Raw genomic sequence first — 18,568 nt, 5'->3', positions numbered from 1 at the left:
TGGTCTTTCCATCACAGCTTCTACGAAGAAGTTGATTTTCTTTTCCAGCTTCCCTTCCACTTACCAGAAAATGATGTATTTTTCTAAAAGCTTTCATTACAACCAGGCTTTTCAGCCAACTTAATGTTTTTCATCATACACCCAACACTTTACAAGATATGCTAGGCAGAATTCTGCTCTCATTTACAGCAGTATAAATCTGGAGTAACTCCATTGCCTTCAGTGGAGTCACTCCAGTTTTACGCCAGCATGCAGCAAAAGCAGATTTCAGAATTCAGCCTGCTATTTTCTTGACTACAACAGTTTATTGATTGTTACTTTTTCAGTGTAATAGCATATTAGTATCAAAAGATAGCTAGCACTACCTCTGTTGAATGAAAGATCACTGGATCTTACAAAAGGATGAACTGCCTGAACAACAAAACAAAACAAACAAAAAAGATTCAATCTATTTTTTAAAGTACTATCTTGATAATCTAATTGTATTGGGAGTAAAAGGGAGCTGCAGAGATCTGCACCAGTTCAACGACCTCTGTTTTCACTGCTGGAGAAAACATTGACAGCTATATGTACATTTATATATTCTTCCTTTTTGCAAGGATTTGGGGCTTGTCATGCCAGATGCTGAGTGTTTTCTGCAAGGTGCTAATAATATATAATATTACCCAGCTCTTATACAGCACTTTTCAGCAGTAGATCTTAAAGTGCTTTACAAAGGAGATCAGTCATTAGCTAAGCACCTTTCATTGCCACTGACCTTACCAGAACCATGTAGGATTTGATCCTTATTTAATTACACAAGTGCAAATTAGGAATGACTCCTTTGAAATTAGCTGAGTTACACTGGTGTAAGAGAGTGTAACATTAACATAAAATCACCAGATGGCGCTATTTCTTGCTAGTTCTATTTATCTGATTATATAGCAGTTAGCTCTTATAGAAAATGCCTATTATCAGTTGTGGTGCAGGTCTTTTCAGGTGCTGAGTATGTCACTAGTAAAGTCTCTTATCCCCACCGGAGGCCTTGTCTACGCACAAACCTGATAAACTGGTTTGGTTCAGCCTGTGCAAATCCCTGTATGGACAATCTTATTTTGGCTTAGCTCAAATCTCTAATTTCTATATTCATAGATTTTAAGGCCAGTAAAGACCACTATGATCCTCTAGTCTGACCAGTCTAATCAACTAGTCTAATCAACTGCTGATCTAGTCTAACAAACTAAATGGAAATAAACTGGATTTAAACTGAAACAAGTGGTTACATAACCCTTTTCACTGGTTCAGCCAAATCAGTGCATACTCACAACTTAGGTTAAACTAATGCATATAGACAAGCACTGAGCCTCTCTCCCTCTGAATCATTCTTAGAGCATGTCTGCACTGCAACAGGCAGTGTGATTGTATCATGGGATGGCCGACCTGCGCCAGCTTTAATCGAGCATAGGTAAAAATAGCAGCAAAACCGTCAGAATCCTGCAAAGGCTGGGCTAACGACGTGAGTCCATACGCAGGGGGATTGTGTAGGCTTGTACAGCCACACTGAAATGTCTTCACTGCTATTTTTAGCCATGCTAGCTAGATTAAAGCTAGTGTGGATAATATCTACCTAGCTGCAATCATACCTTCTGTGCAATTGTAGACATGCCCTTAGTTACTGCCCTCATGCACACAAACAAGAGATCACATTGTGCCAAAAACTCACATGGTGTTAAACGCCAAGGACAGTATGTGCAGAAGCAGACTAAGGAAAGAAACTGTCCAGGATTATGGAGTCTTCTGACATTCAGCTGCCCAAGCTCAGCACCAAGTCTACTAAATACCACATTGAACTGGTCATGAAAAGAAACATTGTTTGCTGATAGCTCAAAGAGTTTTTCTTCAAAAGCTTCATGACAACATAGAGGGGTCACATGAGGCACAATATCATTTTGTTGTGACCTGTTTATCTGAGTCAGAAGAGAAATGAACAAAACTAAGGCCCAATCTTGCAAAGACTTCTTGTTTTAAGAGAATTAAGAGTGGCAACTTTGCAGGCTCTCCAGTTATCCATTGCAGAATTTCCTAAAGAAAAAAAAATCTGTGTGTTTGCTACAAGTGACAGAATTCAGGACAGCCTGTGAAGAATGAACAGTTACTGATAATCTTATTCTAAAAGGTTAAAGGCTTGTGATTCCACAATCACTGAGATTGAAAATTACAAAGATCATTCATTCGGGACACATGGAAGAGTAGCGTGAGGGCCAGACCAGATTTGCTGTTTTGGCCTTGTATGAATGCACACATTGAAGAACAGATTCACCAGTCCAAATATTACAGTAGGAACACTAAATCCTTGCCTCTTCTCCAGGAAGGAGAGGAAGAGAGAGCGCATGCAGAATTCTAATGGTCAGCGGCTGCCAGGCAGTGTCAACGCCAAGTTACACACACTAAGACCCTATCTGGTTGAAACAGACAATGGAGGAACATTGAGACACGATCAAAGACATTTGATTGATTTGCAGGGAGCTAATTTTAAGCCAGTTGCTTCTGATCATGACTCGGGAAACTGTGGGCCAGATCCTTTGCTGGTGTATGTCATCATAGCTGCACTGATTTCTACGGAATGCCCCAATTTATGGCACATGTGGATCTAGTCTCTGTTTCCAGACAGACAGCAGTTTTGTTTAACCAAGGGACTATCTGACACCTTTGGATGCACCAAAAAGAGTGATTCTTATTTACATTAGGGCCAAATGATGTTACCACCAGGGTGTAAAGGGCCCTTAGTGTAAATGAGTCAGATCTCTCCAGTTTTTTTTTCCCTCCCCGGAGTCAACAGAATCCAGAAGTCACAGGCAGGATGCATATGTTACTCATGCTGGCCATGTGGTATCACCATCTAAATAATTGAAAATGTTGACATCCAAACAGACTCATCAAAATGATGCTGAGATTTTGCACTGCAATAACTTACATTGTGTGAAACTTCTCTTTGAGTTTGGGGCTTGCTTGACTCCAAAACTCAAAGCACAACCACCAAAAAATCTTTCAAAGAATTGTGTGTAGATTTGACAGACCCATGAAAGAAGCATATTTTCCATCAAAACAATAGCGCCCTCCTGGAATCCATTCATAACTTAGTGCAGATGCAGATTTGTCTAGATGGTTTGAAAACCATGGCAAGTCTTTTGACAAAACTGCTGATATTCGGTTTTGGAATGAAAATTTGGAGCGGGTGATTTTTGCCTGCTTTTGGATTTCTTAAAAAAAATTGTGTCAAATCTTTGGAAACAAAGTTGTGTAATGAGATGACTTACCTCCCCTCTCATTGGTTCACCAATGTGCACTGGTGTAATTTTATTGATTTCATAGAATCATAGAATCTCAGGGTTGGACGGGACCTCAGGAGGTCATCTAGTCCAACCCCCTGCTCAAAGCAGGACCAAACCCAACTAAATCATCCCAGCCAGGGCTTTGTCAAGCCTGACCTTAAAAACCTCTAAGGAAGGAGATTCCACCACCTCCCTAGGTAACCCATTCCAGTGCTTCACCACCCTACTAGTGAAAAAGTTTTTCCTAATGTCCAACCTAAACCTCCCCCTCTGCAACTTGAGACCATTACTCCTTGTTCTGTCATCTTCTACCACTGAGAACAGTCTAGATCCATCCTCTTTGGAACCCCCTTTCAGGTAGTTGAAAGCAGCTATAAAATGCCCCCTCATTCTTCTCTTCTGCAGGCTAAACAATCTCAGTTCCCTCAGCCTCTCCTCATAAGTCATGTGCTCCAGCCCCCTAATCATTTTTGTTGCCCTCCGCTGGACTCTCTCCAATTTATCCACATCCTTCTTGTAGTGTGGGGCCCAAAACTGGACACAGTACTCCAAATGAGGCCTCACCAGTGCTGAGTAGAGGAGAATGATCACATCCCTCGATCTGCTGGAAATGCCCCTACTTATACAACCCAAAATGCCATTAGCCTTCTTGGCAACAAGGGCACACCGTTGACTCATATTCAGCTTTTCGTCCACTGTAACCCCTAGGTCCCTTTCTGCAGAACTGCTGCCCAGCCATTCGGTCCCTAATCTATAGCAGTGCATGGGATTCTTCCGTCCTAAACGCAGGACTCTGCACTTGTCCTCGTTGAACCTCATCATATTTCTTTTGGCCCAATCCTCTAATTTGTCTAGGTCCCTCTGTATCCTATCCCTACCCTCCAGCGTATCAACCACTCCTCCCAGTTTAGTGTCATCTGCAAACTTGCTAAGGGTGCAGTCCACACCATCCTCCAGATCGTTAATGAAGATATTGAACAAAACCGGCCCCAGCACCGACCCTTGGGGCACTCCACTTGATACCGGCTGCCAACTAGACATGGAACCATTGATCACTACCCATTGAGCCCGACCATCTAGCCAGTTTTCTATCCACCTTACCGTCCATTCATCCAGCCCAGACTTCTTTAACTTGCTGGCAAGAATACTGTGGGAGACTGTATCAAAAGCTTTGCTAAAGTCCAGAAATAGCACATCCACTGCTTTCCCCTCATCCACAGAGCCGGTTAGCTCATCATAGAAGGCAATTAGGTTAGTCAGGCATGACTTGCCCTTCGTGAATCCATGCTGACTGTTCCTGATCACTTTCCCCTCCTTTAAGTGGTTCAGAATTGATTCCTTGAGGACCTGTTCCATGATTTTTCCAGGGACTGAGGTGAGACTGACTGGCCTGTAGTTCCCTGGATCTTCCTTCTTCCCTTTTTTAAAGATGGGCACTACATTAGCTTTTTTCCAGTCATCCGGGACCTCCCCCGATCGCTAACTCCTTTAGCACCCTCGGATGCAGCGCATCCGGCCCCATGGACTTGTGCTCGTCCAGCTTTTCTAAATAGTCCCGAACTACTTCTTTCTCCACAGAGAGCTGGTCACCTCCTCCCCATACCGTGCTGCAGAGTGCAGCTGTCTGGGAGCTGACCTTGTCTGTGAAGACAGAGGCAAAAAAAGCATTGAGTTCACTAGCTTTCTCCACATCCTCTGTCACTAGGTTCCCTCCCTCATTCAGCAAGGGGCCCACACTTTCCTTGACTTTCTTCTTGTTGCTAACATATCTGAAGAAACCCTTCTTGTTACTCCTAACATCTCCGGCTAGCTGCAACTCCAAGTGTGATTTGGCCTTCCTGATTTCACACCTGCATGCCTGAGCAATACTTTTATACTCCTCCCTGGTTATTTGTCCAATCTTCCACTTCTTGTAAGCGGTTTTTTTGTGTTTAAGACGAGCAAGGATTTCACTGTTAAGCCAAGCTGGTCACCTGCCATATTTACTTTTCTTCCTACACATCGGGATGGTTTGTTCCTGCAACCTCAATAAGGATTCTTATTTAGACCAGTAGACACTGAAGCATCAACTTAAGGGTTTGGTGGGTTGGAAAATTATGGACTCATCCATCATTTACACTAGTGCAAGTGAGAGGAGGATACACCTGATATTTCCGTATATTAGATTTTGATAGTTACATTGCTATTAACTTTTCTAACCTGAAAAGTCTGCAATTTTCTTTTTTAACTGGAGTTCCCTCTCCATATTTACAGGCAAGCATTAATAGCAAGATAGCAGTTAGCTCTTGTTCCTAAGCCCTCAGAACATTTGCTAGACTACTATGTAGCATTATCCAACAAAATTAAAACCAAACTAAAACTTGTCAAATCAAAATAGTACATGTTTGTGATGCATCAACATTGCTTTTTTGAAATGTGCTTTTTCACTCACTTTCTTATTTACTAAATTTGCTACACTGCAGGTCTTTACTGTGACTTAACGAGGTTGAGTGAAGGTTCAACACCCCTTCACATAAAGTGCACCTTGCTATTTGTTTGCTAAAATAAACCATAGCCCTGGCTTCTTCCATGGCTTAAGGGTAAAAAATGCAGGATATTGTATACTCAGACTATTCTGCATGTACTTTGCTATTCAAAATCCAGAAACTCACTGTGAAATTGTAGCCCTGTCACTATGCTAAACCTCAGCAAATGTTTGACATGTTAATATCAGCAAACGGATTCTAGCAGTTCAGTTTCACATCTTATCAAGTCTGAAGGATTGTCAAACTTGGTGTGAATGGTATAAACTGCTAGAAATCCTTAATCTTCGCTTCTTGAGTTTCCACATTTGAAAGCAGGTGGTGGTGTTTTTGTTTTTTACAACAAATTGCAAATTTATTCATTGAGATAAAATTCACCAACAAGATTTTTATGATAGAAACAAAATAGGCTCATCTTGTTATGGATAATAGGTGGATTTTGTCATTTTTATGGAGATAGTAAGTTATCTTTTGTATTATAATATCCCTAAAGGATCCAACCAGCTTATTACGTACAGTACCTACACATAGCAAGAGATAGTACCTGTCTTGAACATCTTTCAATCAAAATAGATAAGACAAGAGTGGGAGGAGAATCAGAGGTAGAAAGAGGTGAAGTGATTTGTCCAAGGTCACACACTCAGTGGCAGAGCTAGGAATAGACCCCAAATCTCCTGAATCCTAGTCCAGTGCCATATCTACTACATCATGCTGCTATCCCATATGTATAGAAATTCACAGAGAAATTGAAGTTGACTTTACCTAGAAAAATGACCTTTGCTTTACACTGAAAACAAATACAAACTATACAACCAGGTCATCTGTTGCATGAGCTTATGCTCAGCTCAGCTGGAGAGAGAGAGAAGTGGAGGCCACTTTTCAACTTCCCCAACCCATAGAGTGCCTGGGCCTAAAACATTCTTGACATAAATTTGAGCAGCCTCAGGGGTGCTCTAAGTTATGCTGCGTAGAAAGACCCAGCCTTGCCTTTCCCTGACTTACACACCAGGGAGAGAAGAGCTGATGACATAAATCCAGCACAGCTGTCCTAATGCCTGCTGAAGTTTCCCCCAAGCATCCCAATCAGGCTTGGTTTAAGGACCATTTGTGCCACTGCAGCTCTGTAAAGGGATTCTAACAGGAGCTGAGGATCTGGCCCACAAAGTGCAACCAACAGAAATGTGATTCTTCCTCTGGCTTTGCCATTTCTGTCAATTGTTTTCCTGGGTGCAGTTAACAGTAGTAGAAATACCTGCATTTTTGTTTGTTTTAAAAACAAAACAAAACCAAAAAAACCAAACAACGCCCCCTCGCCCAAACCTTTAGTCTGAAAATAAATATTAAAAAAGTAAATCGAAGTCAAATAATTACAGCACCAACCTTGTTTGCCCAGAAGTGACCAAACAAGAGAGAGTTTCTGTGCCTAAATATTACAGCACACAGATGGTGAAATTCCCCATTGGTGCAGAAAGCCAACACAAACTCTGTGTACGCCTGGAACATCTCTGCACAAAATCTTGCAATACACTGCACAGAGATGAGCCCAGGTCATAGCTCCAAACTTCAGGTGTGTGTGAAATCCAGATCTGCATGTGAACGGGAATATTTTGCAAATATTTATAATGAATAAAGAAAACCATTGGTTTGACCAGTTGTGTGGTGTCTGAAATACAAGTAGAATTTGGCAGCTTGCGCCGTTCTCTAATTCAGAGACCCAGGACTGGGTGTCAAGGGTCTGCTGCTGGAGTGCTTTCTGCTCAAATAGCACCACTGAAATGAATGGGCTAGTCACAGAATGCCTGGGCTACACTAGCGGGGGGAGAGGGGGTTTTGAACCAAGATTCGCTATTCGCGTAGCTGAAGTCGAAGTATCTTACTTGGCCGTCCTCACGGTGGCGAGTCAACTGCTGCGGCGCCCCCGTTGACTGTGCTTACTCCTCCTGCCGAGATGGAGTACGGGCATTGATTAGCGGATCGATTTATTGCATCCAGATGAGACACAATAAATCGATCCCTGATACATCAAACACTACCCGCCGATCAGGCGGGTAGTATAGACATACCTTAAGGTAATAAACAACATGAAGAAGATTGACAGAATTCTACCCTAAGCAGCAGCTGAGATCCTAACTATACTCTCTAATTAAAGTTACAGGTAGAGTGGTTGTTGTTTTTTCTTGGTTAGAAATAGGGTTGCCAACTCTCCAAGATTGTCCTGGCATCTCCAGGAATTAACAGATTAACCTTTAATTAAACATTATGTCATGTAATGAAATCTCCAGGAATTCGTCCAACCAAAGTTCACAATCCTAGTTAGAAAGGAATGTGATCCGGTATTACAAATCTGAACACCCGAGTGTTGAGGATTAGAGGCGATATGGGTCATTTGAAATCCAGATCCAAAACTGGATCTGAATTTTGCATGTAACGTCCACAGCTATAATGATCTGATCCAAACACGCTAGAATTACGGAGTGGTCCAAATCCAGGTGCAGAGCTGAATTTGGAGCTCACTCCAATCTCTCAGTGAACACAGGGGTTGTTTTAATACCATTTGAACCAACAGGACAAGGGACACCAAATACACAGTGAAGATGATATTGCCCATCAGTCAATCTTCTGGACAGCCAGGGAACTGTCTTCCAGCTCTCACATTTATAAATAATTTACTTCCATCCACCTGTGCCTTGAACAAGATGCTGTCTGAAATTTCTAAGCCTGTGTTGGAACAATTTCTGCAGATCCATTTACCTGTATTTCTCTCTCACCTGTTGGGAATGTATCTAAGAAGAAGTGGCTCCAAAACAGCTCTGATTCTAGTGGAAAAGAGGCATAAAAAAGCCTCCCTTCAGATGATAGTATTAGATCTTCTGTGTTGCGGATGATTAGATTTATTTGCCTTCCTGGACAGGTCTATAGGTAGAAGTCTATAGCTGTGAACAAAGTCTATAGATTTCTATAAAACAAACGTGAAGGAGGGTAACTTTTACAGCTTACTTGAAAAGGAAAAGCAAAGCACACAGATCATGGCTGCTGATTTTGACACAGTAAGACATACTGTGCGTGTCATTACTTCCCTTCAGTTTTACGTGCACAAGAGCACGGGTTATTTCTCCCTGTTCTGCCCACCCCAACCTCCCACACCAAATACAACACTCTAAAACCAAACATCTCCGGCATTTTCAATTCCTAACTCCTGAACACTGATCTGAGTCACTAGGACCCTGGAGATCTCCCAGCTTGGCAGCTGCAAAGACTGGTGAGCAGTGAGCATGTGCAGACAGGATATGATCTCTTGCTGCTTGGTTAGTTACTGATATAAACAGCTGGAGGTATTGAAGTGCAGAGCTTAGATACAGGCAGAGCACTGAGGGGGTACTCAGGAGGATTACAGCTCTGTGTACTGAAATCTGGGAGACAGAAGAAGGATTAGTGGGGAAAGGGCAAAGAGAGCAGGATTTATCAGCTTTTCAAATATGCATTACAGCTTTTTCTAATATTTCCCTGGATTGTCTAAGACTCTGCCTCATAATAATAGGAGTTCCTTGACCATAAAAGAAAGGTGAGTTTTTCTTCTTCTATTTCTTATATAGTTGAATTATCTTCGGGAAGCTATTAATCTGCTGGCCATCACACCAATCATAACCAGACAACTTTTTGCAGACACTGGGGCATTAACATACCTTACAGACCCAAATGGCTGTTTGATTTATTAAATTTATCCATGCCATCTCAAGCACGCAGGGCTTAGCTGCATTGTTTGTGAAGATTGCAGTTTGCTGCTGAGATGCCCTTCCCAGAGCAGCTAGGAAATATTATACTTAAAAAGTAGGAATGGATGGTGTGTGTTTGTTTTATAGCATGGCAAGGCAAATTAGGTAGCACTGTTTCTTTAAGCCCCGTTATTCCGTATAAATAGAATCTAATAATTTTTGGTATGCGACTCTTACGACACTTCGGCTGTTTAGGGTATTGTCAGTTCAATGTATTTTATTGCACACAGAAACTGCTCTCATGTTTAGCTTCTGTGGGATGTGCAAATCCATTCATCGTGCATTTTCTACAACGGTCTCTTGGAAAACTTCAGCTGTAGCAACAGAACCATATTGTTTTTCAGAAATTGCACATCATTTGCTGTGTCTTCATTTGAGTTTCTAACATCAAAGAGATGTACGTTACACTAATGTGATTTACCATGTACTAAAAGACTTTCCAGCCTCCGGATGACTTCTTGCAGATATGTCTCTTTCTGTTGTTGTTTTTGAAGGTATGTGACAGGTTACATGCACTCTGTGTGTCTTTACGGTACACAATACTCTGTATACACAGCACATATGTATATGCATGTCTGCCTTTATTCCACAGTGGTGTGGGTTCATTCTACTTGATGATCAAGTTATTTGATCACTGACCTATAAAAGGTGTTGAGTGTTGTTTTTCATGAACCCAACATATCATTCCAGCATATTTAATGTTACAAACCTGTCATTTTAACACTTGCCAAGTCACTATTCTAGTTTAAGCTGAATGTTCTTTAACTTATTGTTACCTTTTGTGTGATCTCTCGCCATGCCTTCCCACAGGGCAGGGCGATGGTCTGGAAATGATCATCTTGACGGACATTTGCTTATGATAACAAATTAGCCTTGTATAAATGCAATATCCAATTAGAGAGATGTTATGATCAGATTTGCACAAGTTAAATGCTGACTTCACAACCCAGTTGGGTCGTAGCTCTGTGCTAATTGGTAACATCACCATTTACTTTTAAGTAAATGAATTTGGTACCAATTGTGACACTGCTTGTGTTGTATACTATATACCAACACCTCCATACAGTGTGTAGTGTGTAAACACAAGTATTTTAACATTGGCATGACATTTTCGGGGTTTTCTACATTTTTGCTGCCTGACATCTCTGCATATTTTTTTTCTGCTTTACTTAGATCAGCGTGCAGAATTATTTAAAAAACTTTAACATGATACCTGTGTTAAGATAAACTTGGTGAGCAGATTAAATTAGATAGCATGTTCACTTCAAAAATAATAGAGGGAAAAAAGTAAACTCATTTAGGCATTCTTCACCAGCTGCAGCCTTTGTGCTTGGGTGTGTGGAGAAATTGTCTTGCTCCCATCTCACTTTCAGTTTGCTGACTGACTTTATATTATGTTTAAAGTATAATAATTCATTTGAGATCCATTACTCACAAGACTCGCACGTACAGCTGTCACTCTTTAAAGTATCAACATGGCAGTGTTACTCAGGGATTAAACTTCACTAATGAGTTGGGTAGGAGGGCCCTTTTACAAAAGAGGAAAGAAATAATTACAGTTAAGACAAAGAAGATGATGTTAACCCCACACTGATGTGTTGCACCTCCATCTTCCATTGATTTCAACTGGAGTTATGGGTGCTTAGCACCTCAATGTCAAGGCATGAGGGCCGGATCCTTATCTGAGATAAACTGGCATAGATCAGTGGAGCTATTCCATCTTACATGAGCTGAGGATCTGGCTCTCTACATTTACATCAATGCCTCGCTGAAAAAAAAATCAACTTTTTAAAAGAAAAAAATGATTTCCTGCCCAAAAGCTTGCAATGGGAATTCATTGAGAGTTTCTTATTATCATTAGTTTCTTACTGCCAATACTCATAGGATACTAATTTCGATGGAAAGGGGATGGCAGAGTTAAAAATATCATATTTTTAAAAATATTTAAAGCAACATTTTGTTTTTATCTAACTCATGCAAGCAGGGGTGGATTTGGAAAAAATGCAACCTTAATTTGATCTTAAATATAATTTTTTAAAATACATAATTACTAAAGCAAAAATAAATGAAAATATTTAGCTAGCAACTATCAACTGTACCCAGTGTTTGACAGAGTGTGGTCCTAGGAGGCTGTAAGAATAGTGGATTGTTACCAGTTCACCGTTAGCCAAATATTTTTAAATTGAGATCATTGCTTGAGCCACAAGTAAAAATGATTTTGGTTTTCTGCTATGCAAAAGGGAGGACATGGCTGAGAAAACCAATGAACAATGCAACCAAACCAATGTAGAATGGGCTGAGGTGCATTGGCAGAGCTGTGTGTGATAGCTTTCATGGCACTTGTTTGCAATAAACCAGGCTCAGACCAAGGCTATTATTCTGTCTCATGAGCACTGTATTCACTGGGATTAATTAAAGTGCATTCCTGGGAATGTTAATGAGTCCAAGACCCGCAGTCTTAATACAGGCAAAAATCCCTTTGACTTTAGGTGTGAACAGGAACTGTAGAATTTAGCCCTATGTAGCTACACTGGTTTTTACCAGCTAAGGATCTCGCCCTATGTTAGCTGATGAAGAGAAGTCCATTTGTCCCTGTATCACTTTCCTTCATTTTTGTTTATTCAGGTTTATAGGATATCCAGCTTTCTGAGCTCCTAAGGCATGATTGCCCCATGAATTGCGAACCTATAGCTCCCTTTCATTTCAGAGGGAGTTGTACTCAAAATTGACTGGATAGTTAAAGCCCTGAACTTTAATTCTGAAGTTGAGGCATTTTATATTCCTCCCTATATCTCCCCTTCCTCCCTCCATCTGAACAAGTAAAAGTCTCTCTGAGACTTGACTTTATTTTCTCAGTGCGTAAACTTAGACTGGTGCCTAGAACTGAGCCAACCACACAACTTATCATTAATGATCTAAACCACAATCTTGCTCCCATTGAAATAAATTGCAAATTTTTCATTATCTTCAGTGGTGTAGCACCAGATCCTTACTGGGCATCCTCACGTTGCCTGAGGCCATACCTCCAGGGTCCTTACGCTTTATCATAAGTGTGCTCTGCCACCAGGTATACTGCATGCTTGGCCAAAATGCTTCAGCAAGAATACTAATTCTGCTTTAAGAATAACCCTCACTCCTAGAGTGCCTCCTCCCATCGATCTAAACCAAAATACACCCTGAAAGCCAATCTACTGGATTCTAGATGAGTCATATCTGAACATAATATTGTAACTGCCAGAAAAGTCAATTATCAGCTTATCTCCCACAGACCTGTCTCTTAGGTTGTTTCAAGTAAATGAGCTATTTCGATAACTCTTCTTAGAAAATCTTTGTTTTTGTTAAATAAAAAAAAAGAAGAGAGGAAAGTGTGCTCGAGAAGCCACCTGTTTTTCTTGCATTTGCATCAACCCCCAGAGAACACTGTGCAACAGCTGGGACAGCAATACCAGTGCCTTCTTAAGAGGCCTGATCCAAAGTCCATCAAAGTCAACGGGAGCCAGTGGACTTTGCATCAGGCTCTGTAGCAGCAGGATTTTTCTTATAAGCTCTCTTTACAGTGTGATTTTTCTGCTTTAACATGAAATTTTTCACCAACAGTATATTTCTGATCCTAGGCAATGACGACAAGATTTGTGCGGTGGGAGAATATGGAATATTCCCATTGCCCCAAAGTGGGAGGGTGGAATGGTTGGAAACATCCCCTTTGTACTCTCCTTCGTTTGATTTCTGACAACTCAAACGAAAACCCCCACCCATATTGGAAACTATGGGGCGAGCTTGCTATTCATTTTTGCAGTAGTGGTGATGACAGATGTTCTGCAGAGTAGTTCAGTCATCTGGAGCTTTGCACCCGACGTGAGCCACAAATTAAAGCTTAACTTTAGGCATGAGGCTGAACCAACTTTGTGACTTTTCCCTTTCTCACTCGTTTGTTTTCAGCCTTCTGTGCTCTGATTGAGCCTACATGTTGTTATATTAATCCTGACCCCGCCCCCCATAAAGCCTCAAGAAAATGACCGTCTATATCCAAAAGACAGGCTGCAAGCCAAAATCTATTTTTGTTAGGTCTTGAAATCATTTCCAAGCTGACTACATTTGTCTTCAAAGAGAGCTGACAAAGTAGAGGAGAAATGTGGAAGACAGACAGATTTTTTTTCTAAAAATAATGTTGTTCAGGCGTCCCATTTCATTTAGTTTAGGATACAAAATAGAACCTTCATGCCAAGAACTCTGCATTTGTAAAATCCTGCTGTTCTTTAACTACTTTGTGGTATTGACCTAAGTCTGAGCTGTGCAACATATTCAGTGACAGCCCTGAAAAGGGCACAAAATTCACCTGTCAGTCAATGACTCCTCTTCTTCAGGTATCTTCTCTGAAGCCTGAAAAAAGTGAGTGGTATTCCGCAAAGGTTTCTGTGGTTACCACTTGGCTGGGAGGATAAAATCTCCAGTGTCTTTTTATTTTTAATGGCACTAATGCATGCCTAATGTGATTTTTGTTTTGTTCTGTGGTCAATAGGAAAAGTGACTCATGCCTGTCAACTGACGTCATTTTAGAAGCCTATCATCAACCTGCTTTTCCTTGTATCAAATTCTTTAAGGCACGGCTATAAATCTGGTATTGTATATGTGCTGAAAGAAAATCAGAACTGTAAATGCCTCAGGTCTGATTTTTCGCACTGTCAATGCACAATGGGATGCTAAGTGCTGAGTGTTTTAGAGACGGTGGGGATGAAATGTGCTCTCACATTTCTTGACACTATGTGTAACTTATCAGTGTTGCGGAGACACTAACTACAAGGCAAATTTTCAAAGCTATTCAGGAGAAGCCGTACATACAAATCCTTCAAAAAAACCACACCTCATTGTGCACATGTTAATGATGAGTGGGTGTTAAAAATATCTGTTACTCATGTCATTGCTATTAAACATTTATAGAGCACTACAGGACACTTTACAAGACAGAGGCCTACTACCACCATCAGGAAGGAATTTGATTAATAGGGCCAGATCCTCATTACAGTGAATGGATCTACATTGATTTACACCCATTAAAATTCTGGCTTATAGGTTGTAAATGCTCCAAGGTTGAGACTGTCTCACTCACTCATCTCTGCAAGTAGCACCAACTCTAATGTGTCATACTTTTTGGCATTACAGCCCCAGAGGCAAATCTTGCCCCCTTGTGCCATGGCTATGGAGGACTTAGAATTACATGGAGGGGAACTAAATGGAAGGGTACAGGATTTCTGGTGACTGGGTTGGGGCCCATGCCTCTAGACTGCTACAGAGCCGAGTAGAATGGGATTTAAGGATGGGGTGAGGTGGTCTGCAAGAGCTGGAGGCCTGAGTGATCTACTTTTCGCAAAGTAAAGGTGTAACACCAGCTGCAAGGGTTAATGTGACCTTTGGGTTGCAACAACCATCCTTGTACTGCTGATGCCAGTGCTTTGTGGATTGTAAGGTCTTTGGGGCAGGGTCTTATTATTACATGCATGCACAGCACCTAGTACTATGGGGCATTTACCCATTACTGTAAAATAATGAATGAACGTGTTCAGGGGTGGATTCCTTCCCAGTCATCCCCACAAGCCCTCTTGTGCCACCCCAGGCTGGGGTGGAGTGGGAGGATTTGACCGCTAACAAATTAACATATCTGGTATGATTTTGAGCCATCTTCTTCTTGAGTGGCTATTTTCAGGCCGGGTGGAAAGAAATGTGACTTTAGCTAGTTTAGGAAACAAATTTGAACCATATCTATTTTGAGGTTCTGAATGTTCAGATATTTTCTCACTTCTGGTATCTTGCTAGGAATTGTTGTGTTGTGTAAGGTTCCTGTGGTATTTCCACTGTGGCCAGAAGCAAGAAGAAAAACTAATTGTTCTCGTGAAACTTCTTCACAAAATTCTGCAGACGCAAGCAGTTAGAATAGACTACAGATCCCATAAAGGTTCAGGCATTTCAGCACTTATCTGATCTGAATCTGGTCTATGAATATTTGGAGGTTCACCCACAGCTAATACAGTAAGTAAGGCTGTGGTTTTTTATATATTAGGAACAGAGGAATTTTCATACTTGATCAGATCTAAGGTTCCTTTGTCCAAAATCCTACATCTGACAATGTCCAAAATAAGACACTTCAGAGAAATACAAGATACCCTATACTGGAAGATCATGGAATTATGGAAGACTATCCATAGAGGGAATTTCTTCCTAAATCAGGTCCTAAACCAAGCATTAACTAACAGGAATTATGGGAGTTTATGGGAACATCCATCATGGTGGATGTTATCATAGCCACATAAATGTTTATTGCTTTTTTCAATCCTTCTAAGATCCTGCCTTCAATGATATCTTGTGGCAATGAGTTTCACAGGTTAGTTATGGTTTGTGTACACTGGCATTTACTCTTTTAGATTGCATTGTCTTTCATTGTCACGGAATGTTCCTTTGTTTTTGTATTATGAGAAATAAGAGCATCCAATTTACCTTCTTTCTATCATTCATTGTTTTATGCCTCTATTATGTTTTCTCTCTATCCTTAACCATCCCAGTCCTGTTATTTCTATCTTCATTAGGAAGCATTTCCATCTCTTTAATCATTTTCATTGCCCATCTCAACCTCCCTTCTGTTTCTACTGCAAGTTTTTTGAGATGATGTGATTAGAACAGATCCTGATATTGTAGGTGTGGGTGTATTCCAAGGACATAATCACATATTTTCATCATTAGCCTCTATCCTATTAATTATACACCCTAACAATCGTTTTCCTTTTCTGACTGCCATGGGAATTGTAGCATTCCTAAACAGGTCTCCCAAATCTATTCAACCAATCTGTGTTGTCAATTCATCCGGGGCTAATGGGCATCTAAAAGGATAAGTCCCCAGTCATGAGAGAACAGATGTATAGTGGTAAAAGGCTCTTCTCTTACTAAGGAATGCCTTTTTCATATTGATTTCAGTAGTTTAAAGTGAACATTTATATACACAAGACAAATTTCCGACTAGCAGATCTCACCATGTCTGTCTTATTTCTTAACGTAATTGTCAAAAAGTGATGTTTTTCTAGACTTACTCTGGCAATACTGAAACACACAGTTCATGGAAAAATTAAATGGCATTTTTATATGTCAGTGGCAATCCTTGCTAGTGGCACTCCTCTGTCTTCCCACTAACAGAAACACTTAATTTTTGTGAGTTGTACATTTGCAGTATTGCTCCAGTGGAGTATTTTTGCAATTTGCCTACAATGTACTTGTCTGACAACTGTATTAAGGGACACTGGATTTGGGGATAATTTACACACATCACACTGCCTGTGCTAAAATTCACTTCTGACATTTGAAACTTTTTAAGCAAATGGAAAGGATTCATTCTTTATTCGGGCCTATTAATAGTGGAAAGGAAGCTAAAACAGAAAGTATGCGAGTCTCCCATTTTTTATTAACCCAACCCTATTCAAGAAGATAGGATTTGCTGTTAAATTAATTTGCAGGGAATAATGACTTACTATGGTACCTCTTTTCACCCCTCTGCTCCTCTTCTGTGGAAAAGAGGGGAGCATAGCATTCATACTGTTGTGCATGTCAACTAATGGCTGGACACAGCAGTGAGGTCAACCCCAAACTTTCAAAAATTGTGTCATTCCTCCAAAACATATCACAAGATTAGCTTAAAAATCATGAGAGTAATGCATTTGGGGTCCTTTTTATTTATCTTCTGTTTTCTAAGCCTTTAGATCATACTTGCATCACGTTTCCAAGATTTCTCTACAGCTGTGAGGGCTAGAAATTGGCTTTTTTTGTGTGTAATGAAAGCTGAGATTCTCCTGTAATCACCAGACTTGAGCTGAGGCTTTTTGGAATATAATACACTGAGAGAGACACAATGAAATCGAGAGAGTTGGCAACAGTGCACGAGAGTGGATGTAATCAATATAGTTGAGCTCCCCCTCACTACTCACCCCTCCCATGTATCCCCAGTCCACCCACCAAATCTGGCCTGTAGGTTAAATGTTTGTGAAACTCTTGGGAAGTCCATCTGCAGTAAATAAATAATAACAATAATAAAAAGCTTCCCTCTTAGCCAACTCAGTGGGAGCTGTGCTAAGCGTCTTTTCGACTGAAGTTGTTCTTCTGCATATGTTAGATGTCTTGTGTGTTCTTTGCATGCTCAATAAACAGGTGGCAAACATAAGGCTAACTTGTGGCTTTCCATGCTGGTGGGTGGAAAGAGAGGGTGCTAGTAGTCCCTTTCCAACAGTGCCCTGACACAAGAGGCAACCATAACGGGGCTCTTTGTGCTCCGAGTGGAAGAGCAAGGCCTGCTAGCACTACCGGCAGCACTGCATAGCCCAAAGGGGTTGAGTCTGGGTGGGCGGGAGGTGGGGCTCTGGCCAGACACTTCTCCCCAGACACCCACAGGCATCACCAAGGAGCAAACATGACACGTTTTGGAGGCAGGTGTAGCAGGTATCGCTGTTGAGTGAACCACCCTCAGTGCTCCTAGACACATTGGACTTGGATCCGCTCTCACTGGTTTACACGGTTTACCTAAATATGGAGTGATTCCACTGAAGTAAGTGGAAATAGAGCAGCGTAAAATGGTTTTAAGTGACAGCAGAACAAGGCACATTATACAGTATTTGGGCACAATGCGTCCATCCATCTGCACTCAGTTTTTACAGCTGCTTTTAGCCATCACCGTTTTCCACTGGATCTCAGAGCCATCGCTTAGCTCAGTGTGTTGCATTATTGTGATGCCACTGTTACACACCTGCAGGGAGGGGAAGGCTGGGGGAAAAAAAAAGAGATGTACTCTGCCAGAAGGAGACTTTTCTGTGATCAGCTGACACAAAGAAATGCAGGTGTTTACAGTTCCTCTGCTAAGGGCAGAGGTAAGACACTGTCAGAACTATCCCATTAAATATGACTTCCCTTCAGCCTATTACTGGTAATACCC

The 18,568-nt window shown here is 41.1% G+C and overlaps 1 protein-coding gene and 1 long non-coding RNA gene across 5 annotated transcripts in view; one reads left to right on the top strand and one right to left on the bottom strand.

Annotated features, from left to right (window-relative positions):
- Positions 1 to 18,568, bottom strand: part of LOC120387569 — an 84,263-nt gene that overhangs the window by 4,355 nt on the left and 61,340 nt on the right. The window contains exon 4 of one of the 2 annotated variants that reach the window (XR_005590227.1): positions 16,838 to 18,399. The exons of the other annotated variant lie outside the window; for it this stretch is intronic. This is a non-coding gene — a long non-coding RNA (uncharacterized LOC120387569). Of the gene's footprint in view, positions 1 to 16,837; positions 18,400 to 18,568 lie in introns of those variants that run through there. 2 annotated transcript variants of the gene reach the window in all.
- WSCD1 (WSC domain containing 1) overlaps positions 9,122 to 18,568 on the top strand; it is a 51,285-nt gene continuing 41,838 nt past the window's right edge. For 2 of the 3 annotated variants that reach the window (XM_039508496.1, XM_039508494.1), the window contains exon 1: positions 9,122 to 9,395. The gene's annotated coding sequence lies outside the window, so the exon portion shown is untranslated. Of the gene's footprint in view, positions 9,396 to 9,967; positions 10,101 to 18,568 lie in introns of those variants that run through there. The other variant, XM_039508495.1, reaches the window with a different exon arrangement.

This window comes from Mauremys reevesii, linkage group 20 (genome assembly GCF_016161935.1).
Source record: "Mauremys reevesii isolate NIE-2019 linkage group 20, ASM1616193v1, whole genome shotgun sequence".
In the NCBI taxonomy this organism is placed as follows: Eukaryota; Metazoa; Chordata; order Testudines; family Geoemydidae; genus Mauremys; species Mauremys reevesii.
The sequence above is the reverse complement of the archived record's forward strand: the minus strand, read 5'-3'. Positions and strand labels throughout refer to the sequence as shown.